We start from the raw sequence: 21,755 nt of genomic DNA, 5'->3' as shown, positions 1-21,755 counted from the left end.
ATCTTTATTGATAATTTGGATGAGGGAATTGAGTGCACCCTCAGTAAGTCTGCAGACCAAACCAAGTTGAGGGGAAGTGTTGATTTGCTGGAGGGTAGGAAGGCCCTGCAGAGGGATCAGGACAGGTTGGATCAATGGTCAGAGGCCAATGGGATGAGGTTCAGCATGGCTAAATGCTGGGTCCTGCACTTTGGTAACAACAACCCTGTGCAACGCTAGAGGCTTGGGGCAGAGTGGCTGGAAAGCTGTGCAGAGGAAAAGGATTTGGGAGTGTTGGTCAATGCTCATCTGAACATGAGCCGGCAGTGTGCCCAGGTGGCCAAGAAGGCCAACAGCATCCTGGCTTGTATAAGGAATAGTGTAGCCAGAAGGACCAGGGACGTGATCGTTCCCCTGTACCTGAAAGGAAGTTGTGGGGAGCTGGGGGTCATCCTCTTCTTACAGAAAACTAGTGATAGGACAAGAGATAATGGCCTCAGGTTGTGCCAGGGGAGGTTCCGGTTGGAAATTAGGAGACATTTCTTCTCAGATGGAGTAGTCAGGCATTGGAACGGGTTGTCCAGGGCGGTGGTGGAGTCACCGTCCCTAGGGGTGTTTAAGGAAAGTTTGGACATGGTATTTAGGGACGTGGTTTACCAGGTAATATTGGTCATAGAGGGATGGTTGGACCAGATGATCTTGGAGGTCTTTTCTAACCTTAATGATTCTATGATTCAGAGGACATGTAGAGTTTTATAAGCTGATAGAGTGAAACTCTCCAAACCTGGAGACCAGATTCACTACAATGAAGTGCAAAATGTCTCTCTTCTGCAGTGGCTTTTATTTATTTAAAAGAGTAGTGCTATCAGGTTGTCATGCTGATTGCTAGTTTTTCTGTTGTTTCAAATTCTGCAGATATTCACCTGGCCTTTTTACTTTCACAGCAGTAAGATCAGACATTGACTGCAATTTTCCTTCGGGCATGTGAATTATGTCTCAGACTGGAAACCAATCCACCCTACTGAACACTGGTACATATTACTAAGAGTAGGTAGTTCAGTCTCTTTTGGAAGAAGCCCCTCCCAAATAGTTTTTAAAGTAGTCATCACTAATATTTTTTTTAAACTGCCTTTCTCTTATTAGATATCAGAATATGAATAGTATCTTAAAGCATGAGGGCTATCCCCTGCCTTTATATGTATTCTCTTACTATGCATATGTGTACACACACAAAGGAAATATGTCAGTGTCCAGCTATGACTGACCCTAGTTTCTGCATTCACCTGTAGTCCGTTCCATGCTATCCAAGGGAGGTACAAAGGATGTAGTAGGAAGTTCTGCTATAAAATTAGTATCATAGGCTAAACATAAAACTTGGAATGAGTTGCATTTGACTATTAAGGGTGGAAGCCTTAGCTAGTTGGACATTTCAAAATAGCTTAAAGAATGTGTTCTGTTGGAAGGATCATGTCCTGACACCAGCATACTGAAAGGATGGACTTGCTCTGCACCATTTCTGTGTCTGGTATCTTCTTGTCCTTACTGAGAAATCTTAAAGAGTCTTTGGGGAGAGGCTGAAATTAGTGCAACTAATTACATTTAGAGCAATGATGTAGAAGCATTTCATATTATACTTGTCTTCCAGGACCTGAGCTCTGTATTGTGTGACAAACAATAGAAATGGTGAAAGTGTAAAAAGCTGTGACTCCTTGCCAATGTTACAACTTGTCTTTACTACTAAAAAAGGCAGTAAACTGGGAGGGTATATCAAAGAATTAATCGCTCTGCACTTACTCTGTTTCTTGCACTTGTTTTCTACACATAGTCTTCTGTTCACTGTTGGAGACAGAACTCCAGGCCAGAGGTACCTTCGGACTGAGGCAATCTGGGAGTGCTTATGTATGTTAAGTTGTTCTGCCGTGAAAGGCATAGTTCTCTGTGCAAGAAACTGAATGAAGGCGCAGCTTTTCAGTTTTACTATGAGGAAAACCAGGCATGGAGTCAACTTCTGGCAGGATCGTAGAACTCAAGCACAGTGTTTTCCGTTCAGTAATACAGACGTTGTCTTCACTGTGATTTTATCCACTGTATTGCCAGGTAAATCTCAGATTCTGCAAAATTAAAATCTCTAAGTCTTCCTAAGCAGTCAGTTGAAGCTCTCAACTGACACCCTTTTATGTGTCCTGCACTTTCTTACATTGTTCTCTAATGTGGGACTGCAAGTATTAACAAGAAAGATAGGTGAGAAAGATGAGGGAATACAAAGCTTTAAGGAAAAACAGTGAAACAACGGTAGAAGAGATGTGGGACACTGCAAGGGATGAGGTGAAGTAGAGGTGAAAGTGCAGGTGAGAGAGGGAGAGAGGCACTCAAGAGAAGCAAAATATTCAGAAAGAGTCTAGTAGCCACATGAGTCTGTGTTGGCAGAGGGAGAAACTAAAAGTATGCATTGGTTTAATTATATTTTTGTGCTGCACAGACCTATGCGAATAATATTACTTTTCAAGGACTAGCAGAAAGAGAGAGAATCTGAGGAAAACAAAACAAAACAAAACAAACCCACCACTTTTTTGACAAATCACAATAATGGATTTTGTTTTGAAAATAGGATCGGTTATGCTTTTCAGGGACACTTTCACACATTTCCCCTCCCCTCGTTAAGAGGCCCTGTGGCACTGTCAGTAGACTTGCGGTACTATAAACTGAAAGTACATCTGTGAAAGTCAACCGTACAAATCAAAATGCAGGTTTTAAGACACGTAGCATTAGCGTTATTTGAAAATGCTGTTTGCATGCACTGGAGGAATCCAAACCAATTTGGGTTTGAAGAAAGCAGAGTTTACTCCAGGACACAGTGTTCAGTGTTTGCAGATCATTGGACAGCTCAGTCTAGTACAGATCATGCCTTTTTATGGGGACATTCCAGCTCCAAAGAAAGCAAATTCTTCTCAAACACATTGTCTTAGTTAAACTTTTAATACTTTTTGATATTGCTAGCAGCAGCTTTATATAATGCAGTTATGTAGTGCTCAGCAAAAAAATCTACCCGTATTCTATGAACTGTTGAAGAATAAGAGACTTCAGATGATGTGGGTATATTACCACTGTGAGATTTGCACAGTATTTTATACCTGGAATCAATTAATTAATTATCTCACAGGGGATGAATACCAAACAAGAAATTGGACTTCATCTGCATAGTCTTGTAGTATACACATTATAAGTGTTGCAGTGAGCTCCTAGTCACTCGTTGAAATTCCTTTAAAATCACATATAGTTAGCCTTCTGTCAAGTATTTATTAAAGAATTCTACTTGCATCTTTTATGTTTTTTATGTTTTTTTTTTTTTTTTTTTAAAGTATATACTACTTCACAAGTCTGAAAATTATCTGTGGTACACCCAGGACAGGACAGGACAGGACAGAACAGAACAGAATAGCATAGCATAGCATAGCATAGCATAGTTCAGTTGGAAGTGACCTTCAAAGATCATCAAGTCCAACTGCCTGACCGCTTCAGAGCTAACCAAAAGTTAAAGCATATTATTGAGGGGATTGTCCAAATGCCTCTTGCATACTGACAGGCATGGACCATCAACCACCGCTCTAAGAAGCCTGCTCCAGTGTTTGACCACCCTCACAATAAAGAATTTTTTTCCTAAAGTTCAGTTTGGTCCTCCTTTGGCTGAGCTTTGTGCCATTCCCATGAGTCCTGTCATCGGTTACCAGGGAGAAGAGACCAGCACCTCCCTCTCCAGTTCCCCTGCCCAAGAAGTTGTAGAGATTAATGGGGTCACCTCTCAGCCTTCTTTTTTCCAGACTAGACAACCCAGGTGTCCTCAGCCTTTCCTCACAGGACATGCCCACAAGCCTTTTTACAAGGTTTGTTGCCCTAGCAAAGAGGGTTCTTATTTTCTCTAAGACAGGAATAGTACTCCTCTCTTCCATAGTGATTGCGGTTCAGTATTTGATACCTGCCTGAAGCAAAGCTTCTATCAACCCGAACCATATAAAATTGTGGGGGACTGATATAGCTTACATCTCTTTGCACATTATGTGCCAGAAGAGACTGCCTTTGACTAATTGAACCTTTGCGTAATGGTCTCTAGTTCAAAGACATCAGGGAGAAAATGCTTTTGGACAAAGCTCTGACATGGAAGTTCTCTTTGTCTGAAGAAAGAGCCTGGAAACAATTAGGAGAATGCATGTGAGTAATGCCTAGTGAGTGTAAGAAAAACTACTGGTCTGCAAAATAGGATATACACTTGGCACAATACATCATCTTTCCATTTGTAAGTACTGAGACAAGGAGTGATCTGAAGCAGGGCGCTGAACTAGCAGCCATGCTCTTCCCATGCAAATGGAAGAGCATGGGAAAGAGAAGAGAACTTCTTGTTTGTACTGCACAGAGGTGAATGCTGCATCACAATCAATGATAAACAAGTGTCTGTTGGTATTCTGCACGAGGACAGCTGAGAGCTGGTAGTCCGCATGAGGATAGGTCCTAAGTGACCATGAAGAGATGGATTTTATTTTATGTTTTGCTCATTGAAAAGAGGAATGGGAAGACAGTAAAAAGCTGCAGAGAGATAGATTACATTAATACTATACCAAGAAAATTAACTGATATACTTTGTGGTAAGTCTCCATCCTGACTGACAATCACAGCAGTCTTTGCCCATGTTTTTAACATGCTCCTTGTGCTTTCTCCCTGGGTGTGATACTAAGTGATGAGGCATTCCTGGACCTGTCTGCTACTTTCTGGATGGAGCTAGGTTACGTATGAAAAAAAAGGATGGTTACAGGCTGGAGGGTGGTTGGTGCCAAGCTGGAGAGTGTGCAGGAATGGCATTCCTTGAGAAAGCCTTTTTGCTCTTCTGGCAGTAAACTCTGTGAAAAGAAGAGGACCTACAAACACATTTAGAAAACAAATTTAAATTATTTCTCTGTGATTGCTTAGGATGTTTTTTTGGAAGGCTAGCTGGCACTGCCTCAGGTCTGGTGAATTACACAGTGTTTCAATGAGAATGTTGTTCTGGAAGCAGTGGTAGAAAATGCATGTTTTGGCTAGCTCATCTTGAGCCTGGAGTGTGAAACTCATGTGGATCCCTTTCAGATGACAGAAGAAACCCCATGTGGACCAGATGACCCCCAAAGGAAAGACAGCTACCAGTTCTAACCTGGGGTATCTATCTTGTTTCTCCTTGATGGAATGAGCGTGTCATATCCCCCTTCCAAAAATGAAGAAGGTAACATTAGAGCAGTCATTAACATAAAAAGGTGTTTTGATTATCCACACTATGATTCCTATTTAGAAAAATGTGCAGATAATCAATACTGCTGAAGGCTCTTGCCTCATTTTATCTTCTTTCTTGTATCCTGAAAGACCACACCGTTCTGTTGGTGACTAGACATGGATGTGTAGCTGCCTTGTGGGTAGTGTTATCCCTGGCTTCTGCATGAATAGCCAAGACATGCAATGTTGAAGGCTCAGAACTGCATGAGTTCCTGCCGTTCATCTATGTGTCTTGGCACCATTGGCCTTACTATGCTGTGGTCATTTTGAAATGCGGAACCACATCATGTCTTAAAAATATTCTTTGTTATGCAAGAAGGGTGGGTTTTCCTCTTAATATTTTCCTCACGACATTCAAATACAATTTTGTGTTGCATTTGTCATTCCATAACCCCTTCCAAAATTTGTATCATTCCAAATTGTTAGCCATCAGATGGGTAAAGTCATTCTGCTTTGAAATTAACCTAGGGATTAGAATTGTTACTATATTAAAAGCAGATCTCAAACTTACAAATCTTTTGTTGTACATATGCTTAATATTTTTCCTCTAAACAACAGGTACTAAGGAGTGCTGGAGTTCCAGGATACCTTACAGAATATTAAAAGTGCCTGCCTTATTCTTCACCTTTAATCTTGATTTTATGAGTGCAACTGTTTTGTGGGCCCAAAGTCATTGTACAAACTTTGTGGTCAACATGAAAAGTTGTGTATGCTCCTTTTTCTTTTCATTGTATATTTTCTGTTTACATAATGGCCTTTCAGTGCCCTAGCTGCTTGAACTTTTGAAAAAGTATATATCACAGTTCTCACACTGTCATTTTGGAATGAACCTGCATCTTTGTTACAGCATTTCTAAATAGGAAAGGGCATTAGTTACCTGTAGTTCGCATAGAACACTGGAGAGTAGGGAGAAATTCAAATGGAATTTATCATCCATAATCTGTGAGGATATTTGTAAATCTCAGCTGAATTCTCTTCTGAATTCTTAAAGACATTCTCCAGGTAAAGCAGGAGGAGTGATACAGGACTGTGTTCTCGAGGTGGTGGAAAACACTATTACTTAACTGAAGCTTAAATAAAGCATGGGGAAGACTTCCCAATGTTGGAGTGGAAGTGAACTGTTAATATCTATTTTTAAATGTTTCTGTTTCTCTTAGTGTTATATGTTGTAATGCCTTTATATGTCCAGCAATTATTAGCAATTGCATAGTGCCTTGATGAGAGCCTGAAAACCAAGCCAAAGAAAGTTTTTAAGAGGTGATTGACAGCAACTCGTCCCACTCTGGTATGTTTCTTCTGTGACTTCTGTGTCAAAGAGTGAGTTCTTCAAAACCTCCAGCTCCCTTAAAATTTTAACCTGCTTGCTGGGAACAAGAAAATTTCTCTTTCCCAGTATTCTCCTTTTCACATTGCCCTTATTGCAATGAAGAGCTGCATGAAAAGAAGAAAAACACAAACCAGAGCAACAAACAAAACAAAACAAAACAAAAAACACCACCACTACCACCAAAAATAAAACACACACACAAAAAAACAAAACCCACCACCACCAAAAAACAAAACAAAACAACAACAACAAAACCCCACAACCTTCATTCCAGAGTCAAATTTGCAATGAGAATCTTTGAGTCTATTTTTGTCCAATACCATTTGGACAAAATTCAAGAATTTGATTTTTCCCATTGCTTTACTTTGTACTCCAGTTGACTCTGAAAGCACAGCCTGAAATGCTGAACCACAAAATTCAATTAAAACACTGGGAGTAAACAGGGAGAAGAAATCAATGGGTGGATTATTCTATCAGCTGCTATTCCCATGATATTCTTATCTTATGATGCACTACTAGAAGGGATGTTGGAAGTGGAGTCATTGTAAAATCAGATCAAACTGCTGCATGCTCTCAGCACATAGCAGAAAATTGGATCAATAACATGAGCCTATTCTTTAATTTGCTTGTAAGCAGCTGGACTGCTGAATTCATCCACAGTGTGGAAGCTAATCTGTTTTTTAATCCTCTGCTCTCCCACTATGAAGTTAAACACCGGTGCCTGTAACAGACATAAATCAGTGCAGATGCCAGGCTCCATAGGTGTATATCTTATTGCTGCTATATGCATCTAGCAACAAAGTCAGACATTTGGAAAATAAATGTTTATCAATCATGAAATTACATCTGTGTCTATTGATAAAGAAAATCTCAGGCAGGAAGGAAATGTTCTAAAATCACCATATTTGTCATTTGTTCCTACCTCTATCATCTGGCGTCACTTTTCCAGGTTAAGTATAATAGCAACAGTTCTGAAGTTTCACATCAAGGCTCCTAGAGATTAGTGGAAGTCAACAGAAAGAAGAAATCTTGATCAAGTATGAACTGTTGTAATAATTGCCTGTTCTTATAGGGACTTTTATTAAAATAGATTAACAGTCTTCATTTTGAAAAGACTATAAGCAAAATGTACTTTTTTCTCTGTCTTATATCACTAATTATTTTAAGTTGGTTTATTACTGATGGAAAACAAATAATGTAAGCTTCTATGGATAGGCCTAACACATGGAATGGTCAGAACACTGCAGGAAAAAGGAATTGCTGGGGACTCCCTTCAAAAAACTCAGTTATATGTATGAATTTTGCTGAAGAGCCACAGACTTCATGTGTCTTTGGTGATAAACACACTGAGCCATTTCACTCTTGAAAATGCAGTCCAGCAAGTTGTATACCTTTAATAAGTGTAATCATCATAATACCTGTTTTCTAGTTATACAATGTTAGTTTCAGTCCTTCATTTCCACTTTACACTTGGTCTCTTTGAAAGTTAATTGTTTTTAACTGTGTTCAAGTGATAGTTACCAATCTTTTACTGCTCTGGTGGAAACTGACAGGTATATACAATGCAAGTTGCAACATTATATAGTGATGTACTTCTTCCATAGACTCTCATGTGTACTCAGAAATCATGGCAATGAGAGTAACATCAATGTCTGTTTAGAAAAATAGTTGGACAAGCATAGTCAACATAAGATAGTTTCAATGGTTTCCTGATTGTTCATCGTAGGACTACATAGTCTCTTTTAGGCACCTACAAGCAACTATAAATATGTCTTCCTTTCTGCACTTCTTTCAAATGTATTTACTTCTGTAGCAAAGAGGAAGACTTGGAAAATCCTCTGTGCAGTAGCCACAGGAGTTGATCTTCCACTGAGCAGGCACATGGCCAGCTGAATGCATGGGCATATACGCAGACAGCTGAAAGGACAGATGTATCAAATCAGACTTATGAGGTCAGTTTTCCCAGCCAATGAAGTCCAGATTGCTGTCTGACCTGTTATAACCTTCCTGTGTTTAAATGGATGTGAAACAGATAATCCAGCCTTTGGCGGGAACAACACTGATAAAACACAAACATTATTTCTGTAGCCACATAAGATTATTTTTCTAATTCAGCAGAAAGTGTTGTCTTGAAGATTTTTAAAGGGGTCACAGTATTTTATACTGCTTGTGTGTGAATAAAAATTTTCTCAGTCAAGGGGAAGGGACAGAGTATACTTACTCAGTTGTTAGCAGAAATGGAATTTATATTTTATTGTAATGCAGCAATGGCAGATATGACCTGAGCAGACATATGTAAATGATATCTACTCTTCAAACACAGTAAATGAGCCCATGTTATTGTGAGCAATGTGGGCAAAATGCCAATTATAGTTTCATAAACAAAGAATAGTGGAAGAGTAAATGAAAGAACCATTTGTAGGCTGCTGCCATAATCTCAGGTGGGTCTGATTCCATCTTGCTGGGTGTTTTGAGGCTAGTATGTGTGAAATTCTAGACAGGATTATGAGACCACTGGCCTTAAATGCCACTGGTGTAAAGAATGGTCCTGAGCCCTAGAACTGGCTGGTGTTCCCTTCAGATGTGAGCCTGAAGGTTCCCAGTGCATCACCCTGTGGCTGTGACATCACAGGAAAGGGAGAATGTGACTTCCTACAAGCCTGTTGCTGAAACATTAAGGGAATTTAGGGTGGCATGGGTTTAGCCACAGCACCTAATGCTAGGCCAGGAAATGCCAGATTCATGGAAAAATGGCATGTGCACACAGACCCACATAGACTGTGTTTTGAAGGGCCAGTTGTAGTTGTTTAAGAGATTGTTCTATCAGGTGAGACAATATTTTGAGGAGTTTTCATCCTACCATGTATGGTGATAACTGAACATGTTATCTTCCCATACCTATAAAATTAAATGCAGATGTTTCATTAAGATGGTGTTGTATCAGTTATCTCCTGTTTAGACACCTGAAACATCAAGTTTCATTTTTTTTTTCTATTGGTAGAGTAAAGCAGTTTTCCATTCTATATATTATTTTTCTCTCAGCAAATAAGCCTAAATTCTTTCAATATTGTTGTTTGAATCTTTATTTATTTATCCTATGGGAAAAAATGCAAATTACAACATGAACATTATATGCAGGACACTACAAGAAGATACTGAAACTGAAAAGTAAAAATAACTTTCTGATGGGAATATATTAAATAACATTGAACATAAAGGCTCATTGGCAGTGTCAATTGCCAGCTGCAAAAACATACAGTATTAGGATGGGAAACATACTACGAAGAAGTAGGCACTTGGGAAGAATATATTAGTAAAAATGCTATTTTTATTTAAAGGTTTATACAGTCAAAGTTCATCTTCCAGTGTTTTTTTAAAGATTAGGATTTCAGTGACATTGAAGCTTTAGGACCAAATGCATTCCTGGAGTCATTTTATCCTCACCAGTATTGAATGAGAAGAAACTAATTCAATATATTAAGTCTTATACTTGTGCGCTTCATAAGCTACTTCGTTTTATTTTGTTTTTGTTTTGCATTGTAAAACTGCAGAAGTAAGTAATAATTAGTGTCTGCAGAAAGAAGCAGGTTATGTTGGTTGTTAAAGTCAGTAGGCCACACTGGAAAATATTAGAGAAGGCAAACAGCATAGACAAATACCCAGATTTTGAATTTTACAAAGCTGGCACTAAAGTGAATCACTGTGGCACCATCACAGTCAAAATGCATCAATTCTCCAAGCTGGACCTTGCCTGTTTCTGTTGTAGCTCACTCAGTGTGAGGAATGGATTTGACTGACATTAAAAACACTTTCATTGCCCTCCGTCTGAGTGAAACCAGACTCTTAGACAAGTTGTCTCATGCCTTCCTTTATCTTGCTGGAGGCCATGTCAGATCTGTGACAGATTCCTCACCTAAACTTGTATTTTCCTTCACCTGCTGCAAAAACAGCTTCCAACACTTTACTTTGGGAGAGTTGTCAGGTGTGACTCGTTCCAGTTCCACTGGGAAGGAGGAGCTCTGGTAATTTCTTCTGAGAGTTTTATAGTATTTATAGACCTTTTGTACTGAGATAAGAGATGTGTTAAACTGATGCATTTGTCTAACCTTTCAGTTACAGATTTAGATGTGTTTGTATTACTGTAATTAGAGTTGTCTGCATGCATTTCTGAGGCTGTGCACTAAAGCAGGCACTTTCAGAAGACCATATTCTTTCCAGCTACCATCTCTGAGTAAATCAGTAGAATAGGAAGCTTTTAAAATTGAGATGTGACTGCATAGTTTTCCCTCACAACAGGTGACACCTTTTAAGTGGTTGCACCCTATTCCCTAACTGTCAGTATTTCAAAAAAGTTGCAATGAACCTATATAAGAAAAGGGAGGTACTATTTACTCCTGCTCATTTCCTCATCTCTGAGGTTTCAAGAATGGTTCTCAGTTTAGTACTGAGTGTATTACAGTGAGAATGTTTGCAAACTAAATTAGTACCTTCATGTTAGCTCCCAAGTAACAAAAAAAGCAAGCAAGGTATGGCTTCTTATTTAAATTTAATCTTGTCCCTAAAACATAAGCCTCAGCTTCTGTTGCTCTCCTGTCCTAGACAACTGTAGGTGTTGACTTAAAGATGACACATGGATAATATTACATTTAATACCCTATTATATGTTTGATGTCTTTTTGAACTACCACTGATAAGTTTTTGCATTATGCAGGGGGTTTTGTTCGGATTTATATACTTTTTTGTAATTTTTGTCAAAGTCATAGAGGTCATTCAGTCTTCATAGTCTATGTTGAGGGTCTTCACAAAGCAACATTGCTTATTCCTTAGAGCTTAACTTCCTTTACAGGTCTGACCTTGTCCCTTCCCTTCCCCTCCCCTTCCTCACCCTCCCCACTTGTTTTTTGATTCTATATGATCATTTGCCACAATCTGAGGCTTACATATCAAAAATGCCATAAAAACCTACATATTTAAAATATGTTTAAAAATAGCCAGAAGTTTTCCAACCCCATTCTGCTCTGCTAAAGGCCTATGATGCTCTGCTACAATTTTTGTGGATGCAAGTAACAAAATGAAGGGATCCAGATGCTTAATCTGCTTACATTAAAATGTCACTTACACACTGGTTAAAAGGTTCTAATTCTAGTGTGGATTGTTTGATGTATGTAAAACATATGAAACTGAGCACCTGTTCAAAGATCTCCTGATCTTGTGAATTTTGGAAGCTGAGGATATTTTGTATGTAGGTAGGACTACACAAAATATTACAGTTTTCAGACTTCAGTGCACAGTTTTACCTCCATGAAATAAATAACATGACTGTCTTTGGACTTCATGACAGGCAGGTAAGCTTCCAATTCGCTACAAGGCAAACTCCAGTAAGTTACTATAACTTGTACTTATTAATATTTCACACTCCCACTGACAACAGTGACATAAACTGACATAATGTGAAAGGAAATAATAACAGTTGGGCCTGTTAGTTTTAAGAAGATTTTGTTCTCTGAGTACCTCTGCCTCATCACTGCTTCGTATTTAATTATATGTGGACTAACGCTGTGTTCTAGTAAAGAATGGTCGAGAATTTTTCAGAGATGAGTTAGCAGACATAATACTATAAACTCTGTATGCATCTCCAGCGCCCCACATGCACTTCAGCATGCTGCTATTTTTGCCTGAACATTTCTTGTAGTGGAAAGAGCAAGTGTTTAGAATGTGGTGCAACAGCTTCATCAAGAGAAGTCAAAAATAGTTGTCTTAGCAAACTTTAGCTAGAGGCTGAGTTTCTGGCATGTTGAAAGAGAATGGGAAATAAATCTTGTGCAGCTGGGAAAAGAATCAGTGCCAGATTCTGTGTGAGAAGGTGTTTTGAACCATAAAGGGAAAAGAGCTTCTGTCCTTTATCTTTTGTGCCTGTGGTTACAGTTATTTCATGAATTTTATGATTTAAATGTTAAGCACATGGTGAAGATGACTTAAGAAGTCTGACCTTTCAATTTTCTTATTTCCCTTCCTTTAGCTGTGTAGGGGAGGCAGTTATGGAATTGCCAATAAACCCTGTGAGGACCAGATAATAATAAGGTGATAGCACACAAATGTCAGACTTCAACAAATTAATCCCAGGACAATCACCCAGATGTGTTTATAGCAGATAATCTAAACACAAACATGATCTAATCTCTGCCATGGTGACTCAGTAACAGATGCTGAATGCATCTATTTTAACCTTAAGGCAAAGCATCAGCATCTGTTACATAGGTGTTTAGGACAATGTTTTGAAGGAAACGATTTTTTATTCATTTATTTACAATTGCAATCACATTTCACAATATTCAGCTGTCTCTTGAAATATCTAAAAGGACAGGAGGTAGTGTAAAATGTGTAGCAATTAAGTAAGTTAAGGATAGGAAAACTGATGTACAGCATTCTCTGTTTTTCTTTGGATACTGTTTCTGGTAAAGGAAAAATCTACTGTCTAGAATATACCTGTGGCTCTCCAAATATAATTAGATTGAAATGTAAATATCTGTTTATGTATCACAGGTTGCTGGTGTCTATTTCTTTTTCATCTTTTTTTTTTTGTCTTTTTTTTTTACTGTGTGTCAAACTATTCTGTGGTCTGTAGCCTTCCAGACACAGCAACTTTTGTTCCTTTTTCTGCATACTCTGAAGTTATGCTTCTTATTTGCATACAGTGATTAATTAAACAAATTCTGCAGTGCCTTCCACTTAAAAAAAAAAACACAAAGGATCATTGTCTCTGTTTAGACTATGCACTCATCCATACAGGCAAGAAAATCATAGAATCATAGAATCATAGAATATCCCGAGTTGGAAGGGACCCATAAGGATCATCAATTCCAACTCCTGGCACCGCACAGGTCTACCCAAAAGTTTAGACCCTGTGCACAGTCCAATCGCTTCTTAAATTCAGACAGGCTTGGTGCAGTGACTCCTTCCCTGGGGAGCCTGTTCCAGTGTGCGACCACCCTCTCGGTGAAGAACCTCTTCCTGATGTCCAGAAAAAGCAAAGTACAGAGTGGCATTTCTGAGGAGTTAATATGCTGATGAACAGTGATTTTCCTTCTACAAAATTAAACTGTATTGTAGCAGATCATCAGGTTCAACTTTTGATAGACTGGTATATTTTACCCATAGAATCATAGAATGGTTTAGGTTGGAAGGGGACCTTAAAGCCATATAGTATCAGCAAATAATTTCCCATAGTCACTCCTCTGAAAAGAAAGGTAAGATTCACTAACTACCACTATGAGATGAAAACAAATTCCATATAGCTCTTGAAACATTGGCAGCTAATCCACCTCTATAAAATTTATTTTCAAATAGTGTCATAGTTTCACCTTTATTGCTCATTTAATTGATTTCAAATTTTAGGCTTTAAATATGCAAAGAAGGTTAGTCTGTAGGTTCAGGGGATTACTGTCTGACAGATTCTTCAAACAGGGGAAGAAACCGAAACTTCAATTGTGTGTGTGTGGGAGGAATGACTGAATGACACAAAAAAGAAAATTCTAATTCAAATACCAAACAAAACCACGGCAGAAAGTTCTCAGACCAAGACTCCCAGAGGATATGGATACACAACTACAAAATAAATAGTAAGGAATTTTGGACATAAAGAAGTTCTTTAAAAATGTAATGCTGCCAAAAATTTCACCTCCCATACAGCCCAAATAATATGTGTCATTTTAATATGGTCTTTCATATTCAAAAGACTATAATTAAGAGCCAGATTCAAAGTTCAGGAAAATCAGAGGGCAAAGTTTGGATGCCTAATCTTAAAACAGCAATGTGGATAAAATTCTGTGCATCTACTGCACTACCATCAGCTATAATCTCAATCTGTTATTGTTAATGTTAAAGTTAATTGTAAAGTCTCTAGAGATGGAACGATCTTATTCTTAACAATGGTCGGTATGTTAGACGTCCTTATAAACTATGGGGTGGGCTTTGCTTTGCATTAGTGCCCACCTCTCTTATCAGTTTGGCAGTGAGAAGACTTTCAGAAGATGGGAGATGTGGGTTATTATGCATATACAGAAAAGAAATTCAGCTTGACCCTTCTTCCTGGACAGGTATAATAAAAACTGAGACAGTACTGGACATAAATGCAGTATGCTGCAGTTCCCCATGTGTTGCAGTACATTTACTTTTAGCACATGGTTCTGAATTCCAGAGTTGAGATGAACCACACAAAGCTTAGGTGCTTAAATCATTGATTTAAAATTGTCTGGAGAGACTTGTGCAAAGCATTTGTCACTATCCCTCATGATATTCTTGTGTCTAAATAGGAGAGACATGGATTTGATGGATGGACCACTCAGTGGGTATGGAATTGGCTGGGTGGTTGCATTCAAAGAGTTGCGGTCAACAGCTCAGTGTCCAGGTGGAGATCAGTAACAAGTGGTTCAGGGGGTCAGTATTGGAACCAGCACAATTTAACAACTTTGTCAGTGATATGGGCAGTGAAATTAAGTGCACCCTCAGCAAGTTTGCTGATGACACCAAGCTGCGTGGTGCGGTCAACATGCTAGAGGGAAGGGATGCCATCCATCAAGCCTGGACAGGCTTGAGAGATGGGCCTACGTGAACCTCATGATGTTGAACAAGGCCAAGTGCAAGTTCCTGCACCTGCGCTGGGGCAATCCCAAGTACAAATACAGACTGGGCGGAGAATAGATTGGAAGCAGCCCTGATAAGAAGGACCTGGGGGTGTTGGTTGATGGAAAGCTTAACATGAGCTGGCAAGGTGCGCTTGCAGCCCAGAAAGCCAATTATATCCTGGGCTGCATCAAAAGAAGCATGGCCAGCAGGGCAAAGAAGGTGATTCTCCCCCTGTTCTCTGCTCTTGTGAGACCTCACCTAGATTATTGCATTCAGCTCTTATGCCCCCAGCAGAAGATGGACAGACACGCACCTATTAGAACAAGTCCAGAGGAGGACCACAAAGTTGATCAAAGGGCTGGAGTATATCTCCTACGAAGACAGGCTTAAAGATTTGTGGTTGTTCAGCCTGGACAACCTTCCAACACCTGAAGGGGGCCTACAGGAAAGCTTGGGAGGGACTCTGTGTCAGGAGGTGTAGTGATAGGACAAGGCGTAATGGATTTAAACTAAAAGAGGGTAGGTTTAGATTAGATATAAGGAAGAAATTCTTCACTCAGAGCATGGTGAGGCACTGGAGCAGGTTGCCCAGAGAGGCTGCGGATGCCCCATCCCTGGAAGTGTTCAAGACCAGGTTGGATGGGGCTTTGGGCAGCCTGGTCTGGTGGTAGGTGCCTATGGAACCTATGTTCTCCCCTTCCCCTTCCCCTTTCTCTTCCCCTTCCTCTTTCTCTTCCCCTTTCCCCTTCCACCATGGTGTATTAACCACAGCTGTATGTTATGGAGGAATTTATCTTTCTCTGAGCAGACAGTATTAGTTTCCACTGACTGACAAAGCATAATTCAGAGACTGTGCAATCTGCATATTTATGAATCATCTGTAAAATCAGTTATCTTAGTCTCCCTGACTATAAGCTGGAAATTAACTACTTGTGGTAGTAAGGGACAGAGAGAATTAACCTCAACACCATGTTTTTTCTTCTTGTTTCAGGGGACTTCCAAGTAATATTTCACTTGTCCTTAGTGTGATGGCTCCATGAACTGAACTTACTCTGGTGACAGGTAGTTCATAACTACATATCTATAAATATTTAATGTTGCTATATAAACTATAATTATGTACAGTAGTATGTGTCAGTCTAATGCTAAGGCATTTAATTATGAAAGTTCTGTAAGTAGTGTAGCTATATAAATTATAACTTCAGCTACTTTTGGTTGACTAAACACTCCCTAGTTACACTTCTCTTCTGCATACTTGAATTATGGGATTGCAGTATATGGAGTTTGTCCTGCAATAGAAGCATTTAGCACTGAAGCTACAGAGCAGGAAAGAAACTATCTTGCTACCTTGCTTGCTTGGAGTAAAAGGCATATAGTTATTGCTGAACAGTCAATGTGCAAAATCCTGTTAATCCTAAAGCCTGGTAGTGGGATTTAAATATAAACTTAAAATAAACCAAATAAAAACACTATATATTTTTTCTACTCTGAAGTTATATCAAAATCATAATGAGATATTTCAGAAAGCACAGCTGAGTACTGAAAGGACTAGGCTATGATGTATATGAGAGTAGAGGTCGTTACATGTTAAAATTACTGGCTTAGAAAGTGGGCAACGAGACATAATAAAATAGTCATCTTCCAGAAAGTCCTCCATGGGTCTAGAACCCAGGCTTATCAGCATTCATAAGTGGATGGGAGTGGGAAAATAACAAGGAGATGGCATTTTCACGGTAGGCTCTTGTCTTCAATCTCTCTGAAGAATTACAGGGAAACTTTGTTCCATTACATGTCTGGGTTACAACAAATGGAATAGAAGATAAAGTTCAATGTAGGAAATGTGAAATGAAGCATCAGGATTTAAAAACAAACAAACAAACCAAAAAAAAAAAAAAAACAAAACACAAGTCTGCCTAATTTTACATGTTCAGTAGTTGGCTCTGAGCTTACAATTAAAACCAGAAAAATAAAATAAAATACAATAGTTACAGACGGTTTAAGATTCTTGTTTTTGAATTTTCAGTAATGGTCAAAAAAAGCAAGGTGATTGTTAAAAATTCAGAACAAATTCGTATATCACTGTAAAGTTGCTGCGGCATGCATATGTAGTTCTCATTCTACTGCTTCAGAAGGAAGATAGTAGAACTGAGAGAGCTTGAGAAAGATAATGGAGACTATGCAATTATTTTTAATGCAGAAGCAGTTTAATAAAATTAAACACTTCAGTCTGAAAAGGAATAAAATAATGGAGAAAAAGGGAGAGACTTGACAGGATTGTGGTAAGTCATGAGAAACATTGCAAAGGTAATGCTTGTGTGCTTTCTACAACATGAAAAGTAGGGGGCAACAAAAGACACTCTTAGAGTAAAGAGAAAATGACTATTTTTCACATTACAGGCAGCTCAGCTGTGAACTCTTAGCTGCAGAATATCATGGGTATGGAAAGTTAGCACTAGTTCAAGGGATAATGAACCCATTCTTGGAAAAGAAATCCAGAGAGGACCAATGCTGTCTTCCAATCTAAGAAATTCCTAAAGTGCAATTTTCTAGAGAGTGAAAGAAGATTCTGGAGCTCTTTAATATATATATGTCCTAATCTTATGTACTTCCATGGTTATCCTTTAGTAATTATTGTAGGAAGCAAGACATTTAGCTAAACAGATGTTTGGTGTGATTCACTACTTAAGGCAGTTTGTGTTGGATGGAGATTAAATATTTGATACATTTATTTGCCACAGTATAAACTGGAATTTATTGCAAAAGGAAGTCTAAGTATGGATTTTGCAGCTTTTACATTGAATGAAACATTTGACAATGGGCACTTTCTTTCCATTCAAGTTTTTGCCTTATACCTCCAAGGGCAGAGTGGAAGAGGAAAACCTTGCTTTTGTGTTGCTTATTTACAGGAAGTTTTTATAACATTCATTTCTGGACAAACAGCACACCGGCACTTAAAGCTGTGAACAGAGCACAGTTGGGTACCTGGGATACCTATGACTGTCAGTGTAAGAACAAAAAAGATTAAAAGGGTACAGAAAAATAGTGGATACTTACTATAGTGCAAGGATTTCTTAGAGTGTAAGAGTATTTTTTTTAAATCCTGTTGTATTTCTGGTGATTATTTAAGGGAAAACATTGTGATCTGTATACAGTCCCAGCCCAAAGCAGATTTGCGTTATGGCTTTTGGTTTACTTTCATAGGACATGGATGTGACATAGGATGGAATGACTGCATCAGTTGACAAGGGAAGACCAGCTGATGTCATCTATCTGGACTTCTATAACGCCTTTGACACGGTCCCTTATGATATTCTCATCTCCAAATTGGAGAGATACAGATTTGATGGGTGGACCATTCAGTGGAGAAGGAGTTGGCTTGAAGGTTTGCACCCAGAGAGTGGTGGCTCTATGTCCAAGTGGAGGCTGGAGATGAGTGGTGTCCCTTAAGGGTCTGTCCTGGGATCGTACTGTTTAATATCTTTATCAATGACATAGACTGCGGGATCGAGTGCACCCTCAGCAAGTTTGCAGATGACACCAAGCTGAGTGGTGCAGTTGATACAATAAAAGGAAGGGATGCCATCCAAAGGGACTTGGACAGGCTGGAGAAGTGGGCACATGCAAATCTAATGAGGTTAAACAAGTCAAAGTGAAAGGTGCTGCACTTGGGCCGGGGCAATCCCGGACATGAGTACAGACTGGGAGAAGAAGTAATTGAGAGCAGCCCTGCAGAGAAGAACTTGGAGGTTCTGGTGGACGAAAAGCTTGACATGAGCTGTCAGTGTGCGCTTGCAGCCCAGAAGGCCAACTGCGTCCTGGGCTGCATCAACAGAGGAGTGACCAGCAGGTCAAGGGAGGTGATTGTCCCCCTCTACTCTGTCCTTGTGAGGCCCCACTTGGAGTGCTGCATCCAGGTCTGGGGCCCCCAGCACAAGAAGGATGTGGATTTGTTAGAACGGGTCCAGAGGAGGGCCACAAAGTTGATCGGAGGGCTGGAGCTCCTCTGCTATGAAGAAAGGCTGAGAGCTGGGGCATAAAGAAGAGAAGGCTCCGGGGTGACCACATTGCATCTTTTCAATACCTGAAAGGGACTTACAAAGAAGATGGAGAGCAACTCTGCTCAGTCAGATAATGACAGAAGAATGGGAAATGGTTTTAAACTAAAAAAAAAAAAAAAGAAAGAGAAATTTAGATTGGGAAATCTAAATTTAGGAGGAAATTATGGAGGAATTAGGAAATTCTTCCCTCAGAGGGTGGTGAGGCACTGGAACAGGTTGCTCAGAGAGGTTGTAGATGCCCCATCCCTGGAGGTGTTCAAGACCAGGTTAGATGAGGCCCTGAGCAACCTGATCTAGTGGGTGGCGTCCCCCTGACTATGGCAGGGGGTTTGGAACTAGATGATCTTTCAGGTCCTTTCCAACCGGAGTCATTCTATCATTCTATGACATTTTGAGACCAGGCTTTTCCCTTCTGTGTTTAAAGCACCAGCAGGAAGCAGTTCTAAATCAAACAGAGGAGATGCTGATGGTATAGATGATGGAACTGTGCTGCTGAAAGAACATTAACATGCTTCTGTTTCTGGGGCAGCATTTTCCAAACTTTCTGTGAATCCTATGATGAGAGGGCACTTTACCCATTCAAAATAATGTACCTGGAGCTCCATGCTACTGTCTGCATCCCCTCTTGCTGATGCAGGCATCAGCTGCTCACTAGGTGGTGCAAAATCTCTCTAAACCTCTGATCTTGCCTAATGTAAGAACCTGTGACAGGAATTACAAGGTGTCATACAAATTGGATGAGCACTGTTTCATAGGATTCACTTTAAAAGGCTATTTGATGACAATTAGCGAATTGAACAAAAAAATATGTGCAGTGCAGCAGGTTATTTTTAAAATCTGATTTTTAGTTTATTTGAAATTTCTCCACATTTATGACATTTACCCTGATCTGTGGTGACTTATGATAAAAGTGAGACTATACTAACAGGGATTTTTTTCAAGAAATAGTATAATTTTCCTTCAAAAAGCCTTACTTAACAATCATAACACCAAAAATTTTGGAGAAGATATTCCATTAATGTATGTTTGTATGAATGTTTTTACTTGTCATGGAGATCAGAGGGTCTCAACACTTTTTAAGTGCTGATGTTATGCAGTTCAGACGTGCTTACACATATGATTTATAGATGCATGGATCACCAGCAGAGTGTTTGGTACTTTTTCTACACCAATACAGTGCACACTGAACACTGAAAACCTAAACTAAAGGCTAGGGCTCTGCTGATAAAGTAGTGTTAGACTCTGTGGGCGTCTGGGCATTTATGCTTTGCTGTGGGAAATCGTTACTGAGTGACATATATTTTTTAACTTACTTTTTCCTTTTTGGTTTTGGTTTCCATACCTTATTGGAAGCCACTGATGAGTGGCTTGGTGGAAGAAAGATTGTCCCTAGAGAAGATTTCTAATTTTGCTCCCTGGGTGAGCAGAAACTTTTAAAGAGCAGGCCGCAGGCTGATGCTGGTGGAGGAGGGCTGGGAAAGGTCAGGGACCCCTGAATCTTGGCTCTTTTTTCAGCAACTCTCTGGTAAAACCCCACAGACATTCTTCAAGGCTCTCTGCTGAAGACAAGAGACAGATCATTTCCCTCTCTAGATTTATAAGACTGTTTAAGATTGTGGCATCCTTAGGACCCTTGAGGCAGCCAAGATCTATGGAAGGAGCTGGGAAAACTGCAAACATAGAAATTAAAGATTTTTTTATAAAAGCAGTGCCAGTTTACTCTCACTCTTGGACACAAGACGCCTTCTTTGCTACAGGCATTAACTTGAGCAGTCTATACTTGGAAGGCAAGATCCTTTAAATTTTGTTTCTCTAAACTCCAAAACATTCATTTTTTACTATTTGTCTTTAAAATAATATGGTTATTTCTAAGGCACACTTAAGTAAAGTGATGCTCTTTCTGTATCTCTTGTATATAATACTAACAAATTAGCTGTCAGATTACTTAAGCAAATGTTGTATGTAGCAGAAGATTTACTATTGTCTTGTTTTGTAAATAAATTAAAAATTTTTATCTTGGAAATCAAAGTTTTCACAGCAACGTTTTTTTTTATTAAACTGGGGAGATTAAACACATAATTTGAAAAATTACCTATTCTGACAATTTTAGGAATTTATATAAACAAAACATTTCATTTTAAAGCAGAAAATCTAAATCGTGTAAGTATTGTCATCTATTTGAATACTCAGTTCAGATAGTCTTTCAGGCTAACAAAATACATTTTCTGGAATGTTGAACTTATTCAGTTTTCTTTTAAACCAGAGATAGATGAGGAAAAACACCAGATTTCTGCTAGGAAATAGAAAATTCTTATGTTTTTGTGCTGCTCTCCCCTATGCACACTCAGGGAGGGCATCTGCAATGATGAGGGATCCAGGAACCCCAGGAAGGCCTTATTTGCAATGCAAGGTTAAAACACACCACATTTAGCTTAATTTTCCATCGGTTTTTGTGAAAAGTAGAAACAGAT

General features: G+C 39.1%; 1 protein-coding gene across 3 annotated transcripts in view; it reads left to right on the top strand.

Moving 5' to 3' along the window:
• The window catches only part of TSHB (thyroid stimulating hormone subunit beta), a 151,899-nt gene that overhangs the window by 107,525 nt on the left and 22,619 nt on the right, over positions 1-21,755 (top strand). For all 3 annotated transcript variants that reach the window (XM_080569556.1, XM_080569557.1, XM_080569558.1), the window contains exon 7: positions 16,218-16,288. The gene's annotated coding sequence lies outside the window, so the exon portion shown is untranslated. The remainder of the gene's footprint in view (positions 1-16,217; positions 16,289-21,755) is intronic.

Source organism: Anser brachyrhynchus, assembly GCF_964034855.1.
Source record: "Anser brachyrhynchus genome assembly, chromosome: 27".
Taxonomy (NCBI): domain Eukaryota; kingdom Metazoa; phylum Chordata; class Aves; order Anseriformes; family Anatidae; genus Anser; species Anser brachyrhynchus.
This window is presented reverse-complemented; position numbering and strand designations above follow the sequence as displayed.